At 48.6% G+C, this 19,587-nt stretch overlaps 2 non-coding genes across 2 annotated transcripts; one reads left to right on the top strand and one right to left on the bottom strand.

The window, feature by feature from the left end:
* Positions 1-17,325: 17,325 nt before the first annotated feature.
* TRNAE-UUC lies at positions 17,326-17,397 on the top strand. The gene has a single exon. It is a non-coding gene; the product is annotated as a tRNA-Glu (tRNA).
* A 1,707-nt stretch (positions 17,398-19,104) lies between these two features.
* TRNAE-UUC lies at positions 19,105-19,176 on the bottom strand. The gene has a single exon. It is a non-coding gene; the product is annotated as a tRNA-Glu (tRNA).
* Positions 19,177-19,587: the final 411 nt, after the last annotated feature.

The raw sequence follows: 19,587 nt of genomic DNA, 5'->3' as shown, positions 1-19,587 counted from the left end.
ACGATGACCAAAGAGGACAGATAGGTTCATATGGGAGAAGGTGCTCCTTAAGATATGTTGGCCCCAAGTTGTGCTGGGCTTTAAAGGGCAATACAAGCACCTTGAATGGAACCCAGAAGCAAACTGGAAGCCAGTGTAGATGGAACAAGATTCTTTTGTTTCATTTGGCATACCCCCCAATAACACCAGCCCTCTTCTCTGGATCTGATGTTGTGTGCACTTATAAGTTTTTATTGAGCAACTTTATACATTATTTTAAAAGTGTTTTTTAAATCTTTAACAGCCAAATCCAGAGGGTCGAGGCCAAAACAGCTTTAGAGAGTTGTGGAGGGCTATGCCAGTCTTTGTACCCTCTGCCGTTGTAAGGGGCACCTCCACTAGGAGAGAGGGCACAGACACTGGCATCTCGGAACTCCATGGCAGCATCTGGGAGCTCCGTGGGCCAGGGCATTCCTGAGGGTGGAGCTGACTTTAGTTAGTTTCCATCCAGGCTTTGGAACTGAGAGCCCTGTGGCCCATGGCTCGGAGTTATGCCATTCGAAAAGGTGACATAACTCCATTTTGGACTATGGGGGGCTTTTAAGGTGGCTAGGGGATTTTTCTTTGTTGCTGCCTCCCCATGCTGCCTGAAAGCCCTCTAGAGGTGGTGCGGCGGCACAGTAGCGGCACCATCCCTGGCTGCCTCAGCCCTGTGGATTGGGCTGTAAATATTTTGTTTGTTTGTTTGTTTGTTTATTCGATTTTTATACTGCCCGATCCCCAAAGGGCTCCGGGTGGTGAACGACGCAATTCAAACAACAAGCAGGAGCAGGTCATACAATACATAGGCTCCATCCCATAATCATCAATAAAATAACCTAAAAACTCATATAAAACATCGAATAACAGTTAATACAGAAATAGACAAGAGGCGTCCAGAAACCCCAATTTTAAAACCTACCCCCAAAAGGGGGGAACGGTGGGCCCCTCAATATGAGGGGAGCCTTGATGTAACAGCACCAAGGCAAAGAGCAGTAAGGGGGCACCATATCAGCGGCTGGACACTCCAAAGGCCCAGTGGAACAGCACAGTCTTACAGGCCTTGCGGAACTTGCCAAGGTCCCGCAGGGCCCGGACAGCTGGAGGAAGGGTGTTCCACCAGGCCGGGGCCAGTGCTGTAAAGGTCCTGGCCCATGTGGAGGCCAGCCGCATCATTGAGGGGCCGGGAACCACCAGCAGATTGGCCTCTGCTGAATGCAGAGGCCGAGTAGGGACATATGGGGTAATGCGGTCCCGAAGATACGAAGGTCCCAGGCCGCGTAATTCATATTCACTGCCTTGGGAGACCCTATTTGGATGTAAAGATGGCATGAAAACTTTTACAACAATAATAACCTCCAGGCTAGACTACTACAACTGCAACTCACTCTACATGGGTCTGTCCTTGAGGCTGATCTGGAAGTTAAAGCGGGTTCAACATGTGGCTTTCAGGATCCTCACAGGACCAACAGCGAGGGAGCATACGACGCCCATCCTATGCCAGCGGCACTTGTTGCCAGTCGAATCCCAGGTTACGTTCACGGTGTTTTGACTTTTAAGGCTCTGAGCGGTCTTGGACCCCCATGCCTTCAGAACTGCATCTCCCCATATTGCAGAATAACCAATAAGCGATGAATCAGGATAACCGCGCAAATAAGTACTTTGATATTGTACTGATTCATCGCTTATATTGCGGACGCCCTATTGGTCACTCCAAAGACGTTCTTATTGGTTATCCTGCATAGTCCTAGGATGTTGTATTTGTACACTTTATAGCATGTTGATGTTATGTATAGGATAAGAGTACTGTATTTGATGAGCATGTCTATTGTCTATTTCACTTGGTATATGTTTGAATTACACTAATATATATTGCAGTGTAGTAGTGCATCACGTTGTTTTCTCTTTTTATATTTCAAGAAGCCACGAGGCAAGCAGCGAACTTTTGTGCTCATGTGTATCAAGTTCGCACTAAGCTAGCTATATGTGATCTTGAGATTGTGCTTAACTTTCTGTCAAATTTTTAATTTAAAATTGTTTGTACTGTGTAGGTTTTATTAATACTGTATATTAGAACTAGAGGTGACTGGTTTAATTTTAGTAATCATAATTATGGGATTTGTATTTGCATCTATGACTGGTCTATGACTGCAATTTAATCAACTAAAACTGAACAAGAAGCAAAAGAAAGAAGATTTGTCTCCATCTATTTTGTACAATGGTTTAAAAAGGTATAGGTTGTTCAGTCAGAAATATTTTAAGAAGGGCTCTTCAATTAGGATTTATCAATAAAAATCTTGGCTTCTGCCATAACCGATGATCTTCGCAACGTTTAAAAATGGCTTGCTATTACACAGGGACAATAACGTTCAAGGACTGAACAATTCTGTGAAAATAAAGCAAGTCGGCTTTGTGTTTCTACAAGAAAGAGAACCGCAGGACGGCAGGAGGCGGAGAAGCAGCCAGATTCAAAGAGTAGCACAATGCTGGGAACTCATTAAAAATTGAGGATTGGCCAACTGCATTGCAAGATATTGTATTCAGTGGGAAGAAGAGGAGGTCAGATGAAAGAAGGCATGGCCTATTCTTTGGAACAGCAACACCTAAGAGAGAACATTTATGCTTGCTACGGCGTGAGCAGAAAACGAATATCAAATCATATTTTAGGTGAAGAATTTTTCCGTGGCCTGATAGAAGATGATGCAATATTATGAGCTTGTTTTTAATTATATCTGTACCTTTCCTCTCCATAAGCCAGGAGAGAGGAGTAACCGTCACTTCACTGAATGGCAGTCAATTAAAATAGAATCATCCAGATTCTATCATCTTTCAAGCCAAAATGCTACATAAAATTCTTCTGTTCACAAAATCCAAACAAAGAATATTTTTGGTACGCTGATCAGACATTCAGAATCTGGTCAGTGCCCTTTGGACAAAGACCACAGAAAGGTGGTGTGTAAAGTGCAGAATTAATCACACCAGTTTCCCGTGGGAACTTGAGGTACTTTTGACTTTTGGGCTGACTTTTCCACAAGAAACTTTTTTAGAGGTAAAACAGACAAAGGCTCATTCCGCACATGCAGAATAATGCACTTTCAAACTGCTTTCAGTGCTCTTTGAAGCTGTGCGGAATAGCAAAAGCCACTTGCAAACAGTTGTGAAAGTGGTTTGAAAACGCATTATTTTGCATGTGCGGAAGGGGCCAAAGAGCAAATATGGCTGCCAATTGGCCATGCTGGCAGGGGCTGATGGGAATTGTAGTCCAGCACATCTGGAGCACCATAGGTTGGTTACCCCTACCATAGAGTCTACCCTCCAAAGCAGCTATTTTCTCCAGGGGTACTGATCTGTGTTGCCTGGTGGTTGTTTGTATTTCTGGGAGATCTCAAAGTCTCGCCTGGAGGTTGGCAACCTAAGAGAAAGCCAATTACTTTCCAGTGCCTTTCAAAACTGCTTTACTATTAGGAACTGTAAATGAACCTCAAACAGCAATTGTATCGGATGCCTATGAATCAAAGAATAGGGAGAACTGAAAACTCACAACAATGGAAGCCCAACTAAACCGGAGAGAAACAGGCCAGACAGGGTGGGAATTCTCTATCTCCCTCCCTCCCTCCTTCCCTCCCTACACATTGTGTGCGTGCGTGTGTTCAAATTCAGTCAGTGCTTTGAATAGAACATTTTGCTTTTTATGACTGTTATCTCAATCAAAATCCCATGGCTGTATAAAGTTAACAGCAAAATGCTCCTCGTAAAGTATTTATTGTCTTTCAATTTTATTTATTGTCAAACCTCTGCGCTATTTTACACCCCATCTTTACAGCAGAACCCTACCAAAAGGAAGTAATGGAGTCCCAAATCCCCAGAAGACGTCGATGATAAAAGATAGTTTACAGATCTGCAGGTGTGGGTGAGTTATCAACGTCTACACTGGGGACTACGGAGGCAGCCATGCATTATAAATATGTAAGCACTTATGTGACGTGGAGTTCTTCCTCTCAAAAAGGAGCTCAGAGACCAGCTATTATTTATTATGTAGATTTTTATTCTTCTGTTCTTGCAAGGAGATCGGACCGGACCGTATTCATCATTCTTCCCCTCTTCATTCTGTTCTCACAACAACCCTGCGAGTTAGGCGATGCTGAAAGAGAATGACCAGCCCGAAGTCACCCAGGAAGCTTCCGTAGGAGAGTGAGGATTTGAACCTGAGCTTGCCAGATTCTAGTATAAACACAACATCACGCTATTGTACTTCTCCCATGAAGCCAAAGGAAATGGCAAAACAGACTGTATCATTTCAGACTGCAGATAGAAGATCACAGCTATGCATGTTCCTTTATGGGGGGAAAAACTCCCCTCAATTAGAAAACTAGCATAGCGGGCAGGGGGGTGGGGTGTCTTCTATCTCCTCTTTGTTGTCTGTGTAGTTTCCCCAGCAGGAAATGGCTCCTCTGGAGGGTGAACTCTATGACATTATACCCGGCTGAGGTTATCTCTCCCCAAACCCTGCCCTCTCCAAGTTTTGTCCCCAAATCTCCAGGCATTTCTCAACCCGTTTTACTGTCCCCTCATTTCAACCACAGTTACCCTGTTTCCCCAAATATAAGACATCCCTGGAAAATAAGACGTAGTAGAGGTTTTGCTGAAGTGTGAAATATAAGGCATCCCCCAAAAGTAAGACGTAGCAAAGTTTTTGTTTGGAAGCATGCCCGACGAACAGAACACAGAAAAATAAGACATCCCCTGAAAATAAGACATAGCGCATCTTTGGGAGCAAAAATTAATATAAGACACTGTCTTATTTTTGGGGAAACACGGTATGAATCTGGCCCAGTCAGCAAAGCCCAGATTAAAGTGTGTTCAAGGGTGTTTAAATCAAGGCAACTTTTAAAAACATTCACTTCCTGGTTGGGGGGGGGAGAGAGAAAGATCCAGGGCGTTTTCGCACACACTGTTTGTTGCAGATCTGGCATGTGAGGTCGTCGCAGTATCACACATCTGTTTGCACACACTTAAGCCGAAATGTGTCCCGACCCCCTTTTTGTGCCACATTCCAGCCGTTGTTCCACATTTTTCCTGTCGCTCGATACTTGTGCAACTTTTTGGGAAAACGCAGTTTCCCCCCACAATTTGGTGCCTAGTTGCGAAAACAAAAGTGGAGCGAAAGTGGATCAGGCGGCAGCGAGGGTTTACCAGCGTGGTGGATCGAGATTTGATCCATCCAATGGGAGTGCTTGACGGGGCATTCTGGCTGCGCACGCCAGACATTCCTTTGTTCCTTTTGCATCTCACCTCCGACTTCCGATACCGTTCGGTCGTGCAATGCGCAAATTTGCAGCTCACGACCCACCGAGGCCGCGTGGCCCGTCTGCCGCGGTGATATTGGCTCCAGCACGGTGACTTCGTCAGCTCGTCGCTCCTGCCCCGTTACCGCTGGTGCAACGTTTAGAAGATTCTCCGCTTAACGGGATGGGAGGAAACTCCGAAGCGCACAAGCAATGCGGCCGCCATTTACCGGGTAAGAGGTCCGGGTAGAGCAAGTATCATGGCGGACGGAGGAGACGTAAAGGACCTCATTGCCGTGTGGGGGGAAGAGGAAGTTCAGCGCTTCGCTGAAGTCCACCTACCGCAACTTGGACGTGTTTGAGAGGGTGGCGAGGAGTTCAAATAAAGCGCCGGTGAAAGGGGCGGTGTTAGACAACAGGACGCCCGCTGAGTGCAGGACCGAATTACGGCAAAGACTTTGACAAGGGACTTTAAGCGGATACACCAGCACAACAGCACTTCAGGGAATGGGCCTCGGACGATGCCCTTCTATGAGGAGCTCGAGCAGATGTTGGGGGGGGGACAGGCACCCGATCAACCTCCCCGCATCAGCTCATGGCTGCGACATGAGTGCTTGTCGTCAATACACGCTTCTGCAGACGCCTTTGCCGCTGTAGGGATTCCACCCAGCTGCTTTGGGAGCAGAGAGACTTGGAGACCATAGACACGTAGACCCCTGCAGGTTTCCACCCCATCGCCTACATCCCAGGGCAGGCAGGTGCGAGTTTTCCTGTACCTCTGCCTGATACCCCCGGGTGCAGCGCCTTGCTCTGTTGTGCCTCTCTTGTGATGGGGGCACTCCAGACTGTGCACGCTTCACTTCTGGGTTGGTTTAAATGTGGTCCCCGCTCAGTCCTATTTCTCTGTAAGGCGCGGATGTGCTGGGGAAAGCATTGCTTGCATTCCTGCTGTCGCTGTTGATGCACAGTGCTGTGGACTACAGAATTGAATCCTCAATTGTCCCCTCTCTCCTCTTTGGTCGACGTTTCTGCACGCAGCTACTGAACTTTTACGCTTTTCGCCAACAGTGTCTACCTCTGAAATCAGCAATTCTCCAGAGGACGATGCCACGCAGATCCCTATGTCGCAGATGAGTGGTGAGTTCATTGGCTGTTTAACCTGCTGGTGTAAGGCCATGCTTTGTGGTGTTCCCACGACATCCCTCCATCACAGTGCGCCAAAAGTGGGGACGGGTTAAGGGACAGAGCTGTTCATGATGGAATTTTCCCCAAAACAACAGTACACTTTCAATGGTTTCCTGCCAGGGGAGTGATGCAGGGAGCAATGTTCCCTCACAGGCTTGGCGGGCAGGTGCCTACTCAACACACTCCGCGCCACGCAGCCTTACCCTTCAATGTGTGCCAGGGGGTGTGGGCAGGTGGACCAGTCACAAAGAGCTGAAGTGGAACTTTGCCTATGCATCACTGTGTGCGCTTGTGAGCAGAGGAGATGGACAGAGGAGTTCCACATCATCATGTTCCACGTGGCTTTGGCCTTGCTCTGCCAGCACTGAGATGTGTTTGCTTTTTGCAACATTTGCATCCTTCTCAGACATGCCAGTTTTTGGTGTGGGGAGGGGTGGGGGGTTCTGATTTGCTGACCTGTGTGCAAACCAGATCATTTTTCAGGAAATGCTGGTGTGGGAGCATTGTTTGAAGCAGCGGTCTTGGAACTCTGGCCAGACATATGTTCACACAGTGCGGCTCAAGGGAGCTTGGCCACCTTGCAAAGCTTGATGGTGGTTTTCTGTCTGCCGTGGTGTACATGAGCATCTTGATGGCCGTGGCTTGAAGACCCATGGTTTACCGCCAACACGGGCAGTGTGTCACGCTTTTGGAAGAAATCATGTGAGGCCACCACAATAGGGATGCCTCTTAGCCATTGCATGTTAGTGCTGCGTGTCTGCGCCCTGCCAGGGTGGTGTGCTGCTTTAACGATAGTGCGCCAAATACCCTGCAGCACTCAGCACTCACAGCACAATGCGTTAGTGATTGTCCAAAAGGAAGAACAGTGATGAGCGCGACCTCATGTTCTTTCTCCTTCATGGCAGCTCTCTTTGCAGACACCTCTGGTGACATGAATGATGTCCTTGACCATCCTATTGCTGGGTGTTCCGGTGCAAATGAAGGTGCGTTGAAACACAAACCCCAACCCCACCCCTGCGATTTTTGTGGTAGGCACTCTGAGAGCATCGGACAACCACTCCATTGCAAGAACAGAGAAGACACCATGCCGCAAAAGTAGAATAGAATAGAATAGAATAGAATAGAATAGAATAGAATCTTTATTGGCCAAGTGTGATTGGACACACAAGGAATTTGTCTCCGGTGCATATGCTCTCAGTGTACATAAAAGAAAAATACATTTGTCAAGAATCATAAGGTACAACACTTAATGATTGTCATATAGGTCTAGTAAGCATCAGGAAACAATCAATAGTAATGAAAACATAAAATGTAAAATCATGAAATAAAATGAATGAAATGTCAGCACAGGCTATAGTCATACAGTCATAAGTGGGAGGAGATAGATAATAGGAATAATGAAAAAAGTAGTGCAGTAATTATATAATAAATATATAATAAATAGTTTGACATTATCGAGGGAATTATTTGTTTAGCAGAGTGATGGCATTCGGGAAAAAACTGTTCTTATGTCTAGTTGTCTTGGTGTGCAGTGCTCTGTAGCGACGTTTAGAGGGTAAGAGTTGAAACAGTTTATGTCCAGGATGCGAGGGGTCAGTAAATATTTTCACAGCCCTTTTTTGACCCGTGCAATATACAGGTCCTCAATGGAAGGCAGGTTAGCAGCAATTGTTTTTTCTGCAGTTCTGATTATTCTCTGAAGTCTGTGTCGATCTTGTTGGGTTGCAGAACCAAACCACACAGTTATAGAGGTGCAGATGACAGACTCAATGATTCCTCTGTAGAACTGTATCAGCAGCTCCTTGGGCAGTTTGAGCTTCCTGAGTTGGCGCAGAAAGAACATTCTTTGTTGTGCTTTTTTTGATGACATTTTTGATGTTAGGTGACCATTTTAGGTCATGAGATATGATGGAGCCTAGAAATTTAAAGGTCTCTACTGTTGATACTGTGTTGTCTAATATTGTGAGAGGAGGTAGGATGGGAGGGTTTCTCCTGAAATCTACCACCATTTCTACGGTTTTAAGTGTGTTCAGTTCTAGATTGTTCCAGTGGCACCACGAGGCTAGTTGTTCAACCTCCCGTCTGTATGCGGTTTCATCGTTGTCTCGAATGAGACCAATCACTGTTGTATCATCTGCAAATTTCAGTATTTTAACAGATGGATCGTTTGAGATGCAGTCATTGGTATACAGAGAGAAGAGAAGTGGTGAAAGTACACAGCCTTGGGGGGCCCCTGTGCTCATTTTACAGGTGTCTGATGTAATTTTTCCTAGCTTCACCTGCTGTTTCCTATCTGTTAGGAAGCTTGTGATCCACTTACAAATATGCCCAGGTACTGCTAGCTGATTTAGTGAGCTGCTCATTACTCGTGCCCGTTCAGCTCTCACTGCTTGAGTCTCAATGTGAATGCTAGGGGTTCTGATTCAGCTTCTCTGCAAACCCTGGGATGCCTATGCAGATCTGCTCATGTGCTCAACAAGAAAGTGTGTCTCCCTCCATGCGAGCCTAGGGTAGATGACAGTGGATTCATAAAAGTTCCTTCCATAACCTGGCTATTAATTTTGCTTCTTCTCACAACAATGTCCCCTTACAGGCTCCACACCCATGCCCATGATGGAACTGACTTCACCAGAGCGGAGAATGACTGCTGACAGGCGGCGTGTGCGGCGTGTTGGAGTGCTCGCTGACTTTGCGAAGGCCATGGTGGAGCAGGGGAGAGGTCGAGGCAATGGAGACGGGGAGAGGCGCCGAGGATAGGCGGGGAAAGAGGGAGGTGGCGTCATTCATGCAGAGCAGCGCCAGAGCAAAACAGTGAGCTGTCATCAGCTGGAGAGCTGGCCATACCCGAGCAGGGGAATGACATTATGCAGGAGACCTTGGATCGGCTTTGCTGCAAGCGCATGGGCTCCTCGGATGGCAAGGGTGCTGGGGGGTTCATTGAAGCCTCTGCTCCTGAGGTCAGCATCACACACCTTGCCTGCCCCAGCGTTTCAGCAGTGCCTGCCCGACTTGTGCAATTGCTGGCCCAGCTGCAAATCTCAGTGGAGATCGCGGCAGAGGTGACTTATCCCACTCTGGCCGAGGGACACCGACTTGGAGTCCTGTGTGGGCGCCTGGCGCCCCTCCCATCACAGGTTGAGGAGCTCATGATGGTTGGGAGACCTCCTGAGCTGTGCTGCACTCAGGTGGCTTGCCAAGAATCACAGCCAATGCACAAACGCGTTGAGGAAGCCCCAAAGCCAGAATGGACCTGTGAGGACCCTCCAGTTCCCCCTGTTATTTCTTTGTCTGCCACCACCACGGGCAACCCCCCCTTCTATTACATAGGTTAGCAAGCGATGTGCGTTTAGGCATCAGAGTTTTATTTGTTTTATATTTTAGAAAACGCTACACATCCGTGCCCTCTCTGGTAGGTTGCCAGGAGAGGATGGTCATGGAAAGCAGAAAATCCTCTGCTTTGCAGAGATGTAACAAGCAAGCGACCCACCCCCCCGTTGTTTTCTCTGTCTGCCACCACCACGGCAAAAACCCACCCCTGCTTTTACATAGGTTAGTGGTGTGCGTTTAAGCATCAGAGTTCAATTTGTTTTATATTTTATGAAACGTTACACATGCCTGTCCTCTCTGGTCGGGTTGCCAGGGAGAGGATGGTCATGGAAAGCAGACAATCCTCTGCTTTGCAGAGATGTAACCAACAAGCGACCACCCACCCACCCCGTTGTTTTCTCTCTGTCTGCCACCACCACGGCAAAAAACCCACCCCTGCTTTTACATAGGTTAGTGGTGTGCGTTTAAGCATCAGAGTTCAATTTGTTTATATCATATTTAGCGTTACACATGCAAGTCCTCTCTGGTGGGTTGCCAGGAGAGGATGGTCATGAAAACAGACAATCCTCTGCTTTGCAGAGATGTAACAATAAGCGACCCACCCCGTTGTTTTCTCTGTCTGCCACCACGTATTTGCCGCGCAAAACCCACCACCCTGCTTTTACATAGGTTAGTGGTGTGCGTTTAAGCATCAGAGTTCAATTTGTTTTATATTTTATGAAACGTTACACATGCCTGTCCTCTCTGGTCGGTTGCCAGGAGAGGATGGTCATAAACAGAAAATCCTCTGCTTTGCAGAGATGTAACCAACAAGCGATAATAAACCATGTGCCCAAGCATTTGTGAAAATTGCAATTGCCTTTATTGTGTGAGTTAAGCAATGCATTAACAGTTAAGACAACTGAGGGGCACGGGAGATGGGTTAGGGAGTTTGAACTTGTTCGCTGGATGCCGCGCCATGTGGTTTGCCTGCCTTCTCTGCAGCCCTCCGCTTTTCCAGGAGCCTCCTGGCAGCCCCCTTCCTCCTGTTCATCCACTTCTCAACCACAGCCAGCCTGCGCTCCAGATCCTTGTCTGAAGAGTGTGGAAGATATAACACAGTGAAAAATTTAGATGAGGCAAGGCGCGGGGTCTGGTTCCTGCAGCTTGTGTCCACATCTCCCCCCCCCCCTTCAGAGCTTGCCAGTACCGCAAGCCATCCCGCTCCATGAAGATAAATCTGCTGCCGCAAGCCGCTTCCCCCCCCTCCCCCCGGTTAACTATACTCACAGTTGGCATCCAGCGATGGCTCTGTCTGAGTGCCAACTGCATCGATGTTGTGGTTTCTGATGCCAGAGCGCCCTGCCGTGGTCAGAGCCCCTCTGTGTCCCCAGACATTCCTTGGAAACATGGAGAGATTGCAGAGCCAGTTAGCATTTGAAGATGCTGGACACAACTCTCTCAGTAACAAGGGCAACGTTGGTATCCCGCGGCAACACCGTTCCCAAAGAACATGGCACTCTGTGACAAGTAGGCTTACCCTCATCCTCACTGCACTGCACCTGGGTGGCCCCCTCGCTCCTCTCCTCCTTGGTTTTGGTGGGGGGCAAAGCTGCTCCTGAAGGAAATAGGGGGATGCATGGCTTTAAGCTCCAGATAGCAACATAAATCTAATTTTTAAAATTGCGCCCTCTCCCACATTCAACAGTGCTCCTCCTGTCAGTGTGTGCAGCGGAAATGCACTGTCAAACACCTGCCACGGTTGTTGGGAAATGCATTGCATGCGCGTATGTGTGCTTGAGTGGCAGCTGTTGGACAGTGAATTTCATAAACTCTCCCTCTCCCACCCTCATTGAACTGCAGGCCAGAATGTAGGCCTCCCATCAGACAAGGGTAGGCGTTGCAAACTGCATGCAAGTTCCCCTATTTCTTAACTTTCTTAAGTTTGTAAAGTTCTTTTTCAGTTTTTAAAGTTTGGCTTAGACTCCACACATCAACTTTCTCAATTTCATGGCAGCCTCAACCCTGCATGGTGGGGCAGGGAATATGGCGGCTCTTCAATGTGTCCGCTGTTGGTTAAAGAGTGTAACCTTTCTGCGTTGATGGAAAACCTTTGGCCTTAATGCAAGCTACAGGAGAGGAAGAGGCGCCTGAAACACTCACGTCACAAATGTCTTTGCTCCCACCATGATTTCAATGCATGCTTTGCAGCTGGACTATAAGGCCAGACAGAGAGTATGCGTAATGCGGGAGGGAGATAAACGGCGCTCACATGCCTGCTTTAATTTGCATGAGTAGGGAAGTGGTAAGGGAAGAGCAGAAAGAGTGTGCCCTCCGGCCCCCTTCCTCTACTGCAGCATGCTCAAAGGGCATCACATTCCCCTCTCACTTGCCCACCCTCAGAATACTTCACTTGGCGTGGCTGGATCAGACACAGCCATTAAATGCTGGGGGTGGCCAAGGTAAACACAGCAATTCCATTTGGGCTTGTTCATGAGAACCTGAATTGAAAAGGTAAGGCTTCACATCACCAGCTGCACACGTTGGGGGGGGGGGGTGCACCACGGCCCGGGAGTGGTCTGGCTGTTACCCTCCAAAGCCACCGCTGCTGAGTGTTCATTGCTACCTGCAATTTGCTCGTTCACCAAATCACTCCTCTAAGCGTTGTGCTCAAGCAGGCCCATTGCCGCAGAGTGCTCTGTAACACTAAAGTAGAAGTCACACTCCTACAAGCTAAACTCAAAATCTCACTGCACATGCAACGCATCTTTGAAATTGCATTTATCTTAAAGCTGCATATGTCCCATACTGAAACGAAGTTTCCTGATGAGTGCTGGTGCAAGATTGGTTGGCTCACAGTGGTGCTCAGATTAAAGCTAGCAGGTGCATTTGAAACCAGAAACTGGTTTGTCTCTGCCAGAGCATGCTGTGGAAAATCACCAAACTCACCCCCCTTCATTTCCGATGTCTGCTCGGGACCACCAGCCTTCAGCCAAGCCTCGCGCATGAGGGAGTAGTGCTTTGGCCTCCCAGCGACGCTTGGTTCTCCACTGCAGGCCGCTCTCAGCTTTAAGAACTCTTTTTTGAGCGCTTTCCATTTGTTCTGGATCTGAGTTGGGCTCCTGTTGTGTCCTCTCCTTGCCATGGCCTTGCTGAGGCCAGAGTAGATTTTCCTGTTGGGAGCCTTACCGCTCCCCACCAGGTTGGCGCCACCCCCCTGCTGATTACGGCCAGTATCATCCCCCCCCCCTCCTCTTCAGACCAGTTCACACCTCAAGAGGACGACATATCGACCATTAAGTGAGGGCGATAGAAGTGCGAGAGGGGGATGGGCCAACAAACCCTTTGCGCAAACGCCTTTGAAGGGCAGCCTAGTGAGCTAACGGGAAAACGAGGTGGCGTTGCATGGATAACCCGGAACTTCCTGTCCGTCATGCCTCCAGCGGACAAGCGTGAAACTGCTGTTAAGTGCTCCCAGCAAACAAGCATCCGTGCGTTACGCAACGGGAATGCAGGCAGTGTCCTATGAACTTCCAGTGCACAGCCTTTACTTAAGGCCTCAATGTTCCCAGACATAACCATTGATAATACAATTTCCCGCCCGCGTTTATAGGTCAGGGCTGTCATGATCCCATCGCGGAGCTTTGGCAGGGAGCATTGAATTCCAGGAGATATTGCCCCCCCCCCCTGCCCGCACAAACCACCGCATCTGTTTTTCACGCCTCCCAAAGGTTGCACCGTGCCCCCACTAATCAACTCATGAAACAATTCCTTTAGCAATTGAAAGGTGGTTCACCTGGATGCTCTCTCCCAGTGTGATGGAGAGGGGGGGAGATGTGTGGTAGAATTGAGAGACCGCAGGCATGTAAGTTTGGTTTATCAGTAAAAAAACTTTATTATGGCAAAACAAATACACATTTTGCACATCAGCGCACACACCAGTGGTACGAGACATGAACGGATGCCCATTCAACGAGGAGACTACTGCTGCACAGGGCGGTTGCAGTAGAGGTAGGTGGCCAGGGCATTCCTCACCGCCTTCCCCCTTGCCAGATGCTGATCCTCAGAGTAGGACCCCTCACCCTGCTCAATTATGATGGGCTGCTGCTCTTCCATCTGAGTTAGCAGGGGGCCAGCCCGCCATTCACTCTCCGGAGAGTCCTGATCTTCCGCTTCGCATAGGTTGTGTAGAACAACACAAGTGGCAACCAGGGAATTAACCCTCTCCACCCTTATGGGCAACTTGTGCCACAGGCACTTCCACCTCCCCTTTAATCGCCCAAAGGCACTCTCCACAACACATCTGGCCCTGCTCATTCTTCTGTTGTATAGAGCTCTATCGGCGTTGCGTGGATGAAGGAATGGCTTTACAAGCCACGCACCTCCAGGGGAATGCGCCATCCGCCAAAATCAACGGTGGGACAGCCACGCCGTGAATGGACAATACAGGGTTAACTGGGAAGAAGGCACCCCTGTCCATGGCCTGTGTGAAATGGCAACCTCTGAAAATGTGCGCGTCGTGGCTTCTACCGGGGTGACCAATGTCCACCTCAAAGAAGCATCCTTTGTCATCACAAACAGCCATAAGAACAATTGAGGCCACCCTCTTCCTGTTGATGTAGTCCGCAGGGGCGTCCGATGGGTTTAGAATCTGTATGTGGCACCCATCAATTGCTCCGACGCACTGTGGGAAGCCTATTTTGGCAAATCCACGCATAACCTGGAGGTTGTTTGGAAAAAACAGACAGTTAGTTTCATGGCGCCATTGCTCTGTGTCTCTGAAGAGCGGCAGCGTGAGGCACATGAGTGTGCTATGGGACGACTCAGCGAGCATGCCCCTTGCTATGGGCGCCACTCTCCTCAGCAGAGATCCTGCTCTGAAGTTTCTTCATTTCCTCTCTTCTCTATTTTTAAAACAGAAAAGGCAGGAGGGCCAATTGGCTGAATGGCCCTCCCTGGATTAAAATCTGGGCCCGTCCTGGTACCGCAGCACTGCCAGTACAGGCCCCAGTTTAAAAAGATGCTGCCGCACCAAATTCACACATAAACCTGCCTGGGTTGTGGTTGCCCAGTGCCTGGCAGCTGTATCAATACAGTGTGCAATGCCAGGCGCTTAGCCGAAACCGCCCCTTAAGGAGTGGTTTCAGAGGGCGGCATTTCCCCAAGATACTCAAATGCAACAACAAATTCTTAACGCCATATCTGCATCAACCCCTGCGATCACGGTGAGTATATCTGCCCCAGGGTGGAACCCTCCCCAGCCCTTCCTCCCAAAGACAGACCCCAGAATGTTCAACTTTTTTGCCCTCTCTGACCTGAGCGCACCCCACAGCTCCCTTTTTCTTCCAAAATTAGATATGCATACCCACAATTCCTGGACGGTCCGCTCTGGGCTCGGAACCTCGCAAAGACGCATCCCGATGACGTTGTTGAAGCCTACCCACCACGGGAGTCGCCTGCCCTTCGTACCCCCCGTCCATTTCCGAATAAAATAAAGAAAGGGGAACAGGTGTCCCCCACTGCCCGGCCTTTGTCTAATCAAACTCCAGAAAATTCGAACCTGTACCTCAGGCCCACCAGACCCAAGAGACACGCACCCAAAAAGTGAGAGTGTGAACGACTGGTAGCACTATCAAACCCACTGTCAGCCTACCTTCTCCACTGGATCCGCAAACCGGACAACCCTCTTGAACAGGATGTTCTTCATGGCTTCACAGAATTCATGGACAGCCTCGAAAGCGGTGGTGGTGCCCACTCTAAACTGCTGCCGCACCTCCCTGAAGGAGTTGGGACTGGCCAGATACCAGATGGCCATCCCCACTCGCATCTCCACGGGCAACGCCGCCCGCATGCGTGTGTCTTGGCGCCTCAATGCTGGTGCTAGGCTGTCCACGATCCTCTGGAACGTTCTTCTGCTCATGCGGAAGTTCTTCATCCATTCCTCATTGTTCCATGATGACCACACGCAGTTATACCACCAGTCCCTGCTACGGTGCAGGTACACCCAGAAGCGGCGCGGTGTTGGGGCGGCGGCCAAGGCAACCCAACGGCGAGACCCGCGCGCCCTGCGCCCACTGACCGGCGATAGTGCAGAAGTCTGCGGCAAACTATCATGCACAGCCATGGCGTGCATGAAGGCTTGCGCTGCAGACACGACCCTCGCCCAGTGGCACAGCAGCGTCACAACCAGAAGAAGCAGCTCTGTCTCCTCTGTGTCAGGAGGCATTGCGAGCTGATGGCTTTCCATCTGATTTTAGGCACACAAAGCAGTTCTGTAGCCAAAGCGAGGCACAACTGGTGAGGTAGCAATACCTCGGCTCCTTGGTAACGCGAGAACTCGAGGCTATGATATGAAATGGCGACGAGATCACGTCTCAATCAACGCGAGACGTATCGAGCTAACGGCGGCCAATCAGGGGCTTCATCCGCCCATGTCACGTCCTCACGTGACAACGAGGCAACGCCCTCACGGGTGACGCAAGGAACGTTTAGACCACCCCCGGACCCCCCCCCCGGACTGCGCGCCAGCCAATCAGATTCGTCGTTTGCACCGCATTCCTGTGAGGTGCAAAAACACGGGACTCGCGAAGCAAGCGGAAGATGCGTGACTACAGGGCCATGTGCAAATGCCATCGAGCGACGAAACTACATTAAAAAGGCAAGGAATCAATGCGGTTCGCTTTTATTCTGGAATATATATATATATAAACCTTTAATGGCATAATTAAAACAGCAACAATATACCAGAAAAATGGCGACCTCAGTGTAATGATACAATCTCCAGTACAGTTATAACCGTTTGCTGATGACAGAGCACAAAAAGTTAGCCAGCGCTTCCAATACACTTGCAGAACCACAATCCAACATTTTATTCTGGAATAAAAAGTGTGTGCGAAAACGCCCCCAGTGTGTTTTCTCTTGCTGAGACAAAGCATGTGTTTTCCTACCAATGGTTTAATTCTTTGATTAATGGTTTTGACTGGTTCTTTAAAGACTGGAATAATGTTCAGTGAATGGTGAGGGGGAAGGCAAAGTGAGAGAAGGACAGATATAGATCTTTAATGGATTTGCCAACCTCCAGCTGGGATCTGGAGATCTCCAAGAATTACAACTGATCTCTAGATGACAGGGACCAGTTCCTCTGGAGAAAATGGCTGCTTTGGGAAGTGGACTGTATGGTATTATACCCCATTGAAGTCCCTCCCCACCCTATAATCTGTGTTCTCAGGCAACATCCCCACATCTCCAGGAATTTGCGAGCCCAAAGTTGGCAATCCTGAATTAGGAAAAGGGTGCAAGTATCCTCTGATAAATGCTGGATTTAACTATGATTTAACCAGGAGGAGCAGCTGATGTACAAAGGTGAGCAGGGCAGGTTGTCTTGGGAACAACCTGCACAGATTAGAAACAGCAGTGTGGCTAACAAAAAGATTCTCAGCACAAGAAAAGCCAACGCTTCATTGAATGAGGGTGTGATTCTCTAACCTGCTTTCGATAGACTCAGTTCAAACGCAAGAATCTCCCAGCTCTTTCCCATATGGTCTAGCGGTTAGGATTCCTGGTTTTCACCCAGGCGGCCCGGGTTCGACTCCCGGTATGGGAAAAACAGCTGTTTTTATGTTCTGGGAGTTAGGATGCAATAATGTATTCTGGAAAAATGAGTAGCAGCCTAGTAGCCGTGTTAACTGTTTTCCCCAAAAAAAGTGAACGAGAAAGAAAATGTTAGGTCAGGAAGTTGTGTTTTGCATCTGTGATTCCACCATGAATGTGACTCCGGTTTACCACACTTTCCCACCTCCTACCGAGCTCTTAAGAGGCTCATCCACGACTTCATGTGGAAGGAGACAGAAGAGGGGGGGGAACTCGTTTTTCTGTTTTGCATGACCTTGAGATGGGGGGGTGGGGTTGCTATAAAGCAAAGTGAAATTCCACAAAGAGGAGCAAGAATTCTCGCTATCAGGGCATAAATGTGCTTCTCTTATTCCCCGGCAAGGATCCTGGCCCATGAGTTTCGACATGCGCGAATCCCTTGAATTGTGTTAATGTTTTGGGGGAAGTAACTTTTATTCCTGCCAGGAAATTTAAAAGACCAGCACTTTCTTGTTCTTCCTCTAGATGGCAGACTTGAGCTACTTCGTGCTATATGGGGGAGTGGGAGGGTAAGGGTGTAATTCTTTTGCAAATGGATGGCTCAGTTTCGAATGCAAGTAATAATAATAAAAAAGCTAAAGGCTCTTCCACTCCTCTCCCAGATTCTTCATGGTTGTGTGGAATAAGTATGAACAAAAAGAGGAGGCATATAGGTGGTCACTGCAAACACACTTTGGGACCGGAAATCTTAGAATGAGCAGAAAGGTCCAAGTTTAGAGAGTGGAAACTGGTTCCAGGGTTTGTTCAATTTGGGAACGACTAAGAAGAAGAAGAAGAAGAGTTTGGATTTATATCCCCCCTTTCTCTCCTGCAGGAGACTCAAAGGGGTTTACAATCTCCTTGCCCTTCCCCCGCCCCACAAACACCGTGAGGTAGGTGGGGCTGAGAGAGCTCTGAGAAGCTGTGACTAGCCCAAGGTCACCCAGCTGGCGTGTGTGGGAGTGTACAGGCTAATCTGAATTCCCCAGAGAAGCCTCCACAGCTCAGGCAGCAGAGCTGGGAATCAAACCCGGTTCCTCCAGATTATATACATGAGCTCTTAACCTCCTACGCCACTACTGCTCCTGAGAAGGTTTTGGAACCACCAACTGCAACTCCCTCTTCCTCTTCGATATTTTTCACTCCTACCATTGACATGTTTGATGAAATTAATTGAATGAATGAATGAATGAATGAATGAATGAATGAATGAATGAATGAATGAATGAATGAAATGGGGTCATAAAGTTCCATCCGGTGAGTTCGTAGGGAATTCTACTGTGTGGGATGAAAATGCAATTTCTTTGAATGCCCATAGGAGGCGGTAGTAAACTGCTTCACATGAAATTGGTTTGCCTAGAGACAGTAGATGCTTCATGTCTTTTTCCATATGGTCCAGTGATTAGTATTCCTGGTTTTCACCCAAGCTGCCCAGGGTTCGACTACCAGTATGGGAAAAGGTTGTCTTTTTGTTTTAAAAATGAGAATTTGTTCCATTTCCTAGGGAGCCAAGTGATCCGTGTCACTCAAAAGCTGCCCCTTTGAGGGGGGAAAAAGAAAAATCTACCTAGGTTTGGAACACACCACTGACATTTCCTTCTTTCTGTCCGGTCGGTATAGTTGTGCGGACAGCCAGCTTCACTGAAGCCAGGAAATCCTGAAACTTACAAAAGCTCTACTGTTCCCATACCGGGAGTCGAACCCGGGCCGCCTGGGTGAAAACCAGGAATCCTAACCGCTAGACCATATGGGAACTCTTGTAAAGAGACCTTCCTAATTGGCACTCATCTCAAGCAATCGTTTGCCACCTTGTGGCTGCAAAGAGAACTGAGGTTTTGCAAATCCACACCACAGTCCTTTGCACCAGCTCTCCTCTCCCTCTCACAGGCTGCAGGGCCTGCACGAGTCCACGTCTGCACAGCAGAGCTCCCATTCCCCTCTGCGCCTGCAAACCTGTCCCCGGGTCTTCACAATTGCTTGCATCACTGGGTAGGAAAGGCCTGCAATATACACCACTGCCATTACTGCATACACAAGTTGTCGAGAAACGTTCACTGGCACACAGCATCCCCGTGAATGGGCTTTGTGAGTGATGCAGAACATTATTATCATTTTGTATTCGTTTCATCAGATGGCATGGGTTGGTGAACGCTCTTAGTCTGGT

Source organism: Sphaerodactylus townsendi, linkage group LG03, assembly GCF_021028975.2.
Source record: "Sphaerodactylus townsendi isolate TG3544 linkage group LG03, MPM_Stown_v2.3, whole genome shotgun sequence".
NCBI lineage: Eukaryota > Metazoa > Chordata > Lepidosauria > Squamata > Sphaerodactylidae > Sphaerodactylus > Sphaerodactylus townsendi.
The sequence above is the reverse complement of the archived record's forward strand: the minus strand, read 5'-3'. Positions and strand labels throughout refer to the sequence as shown.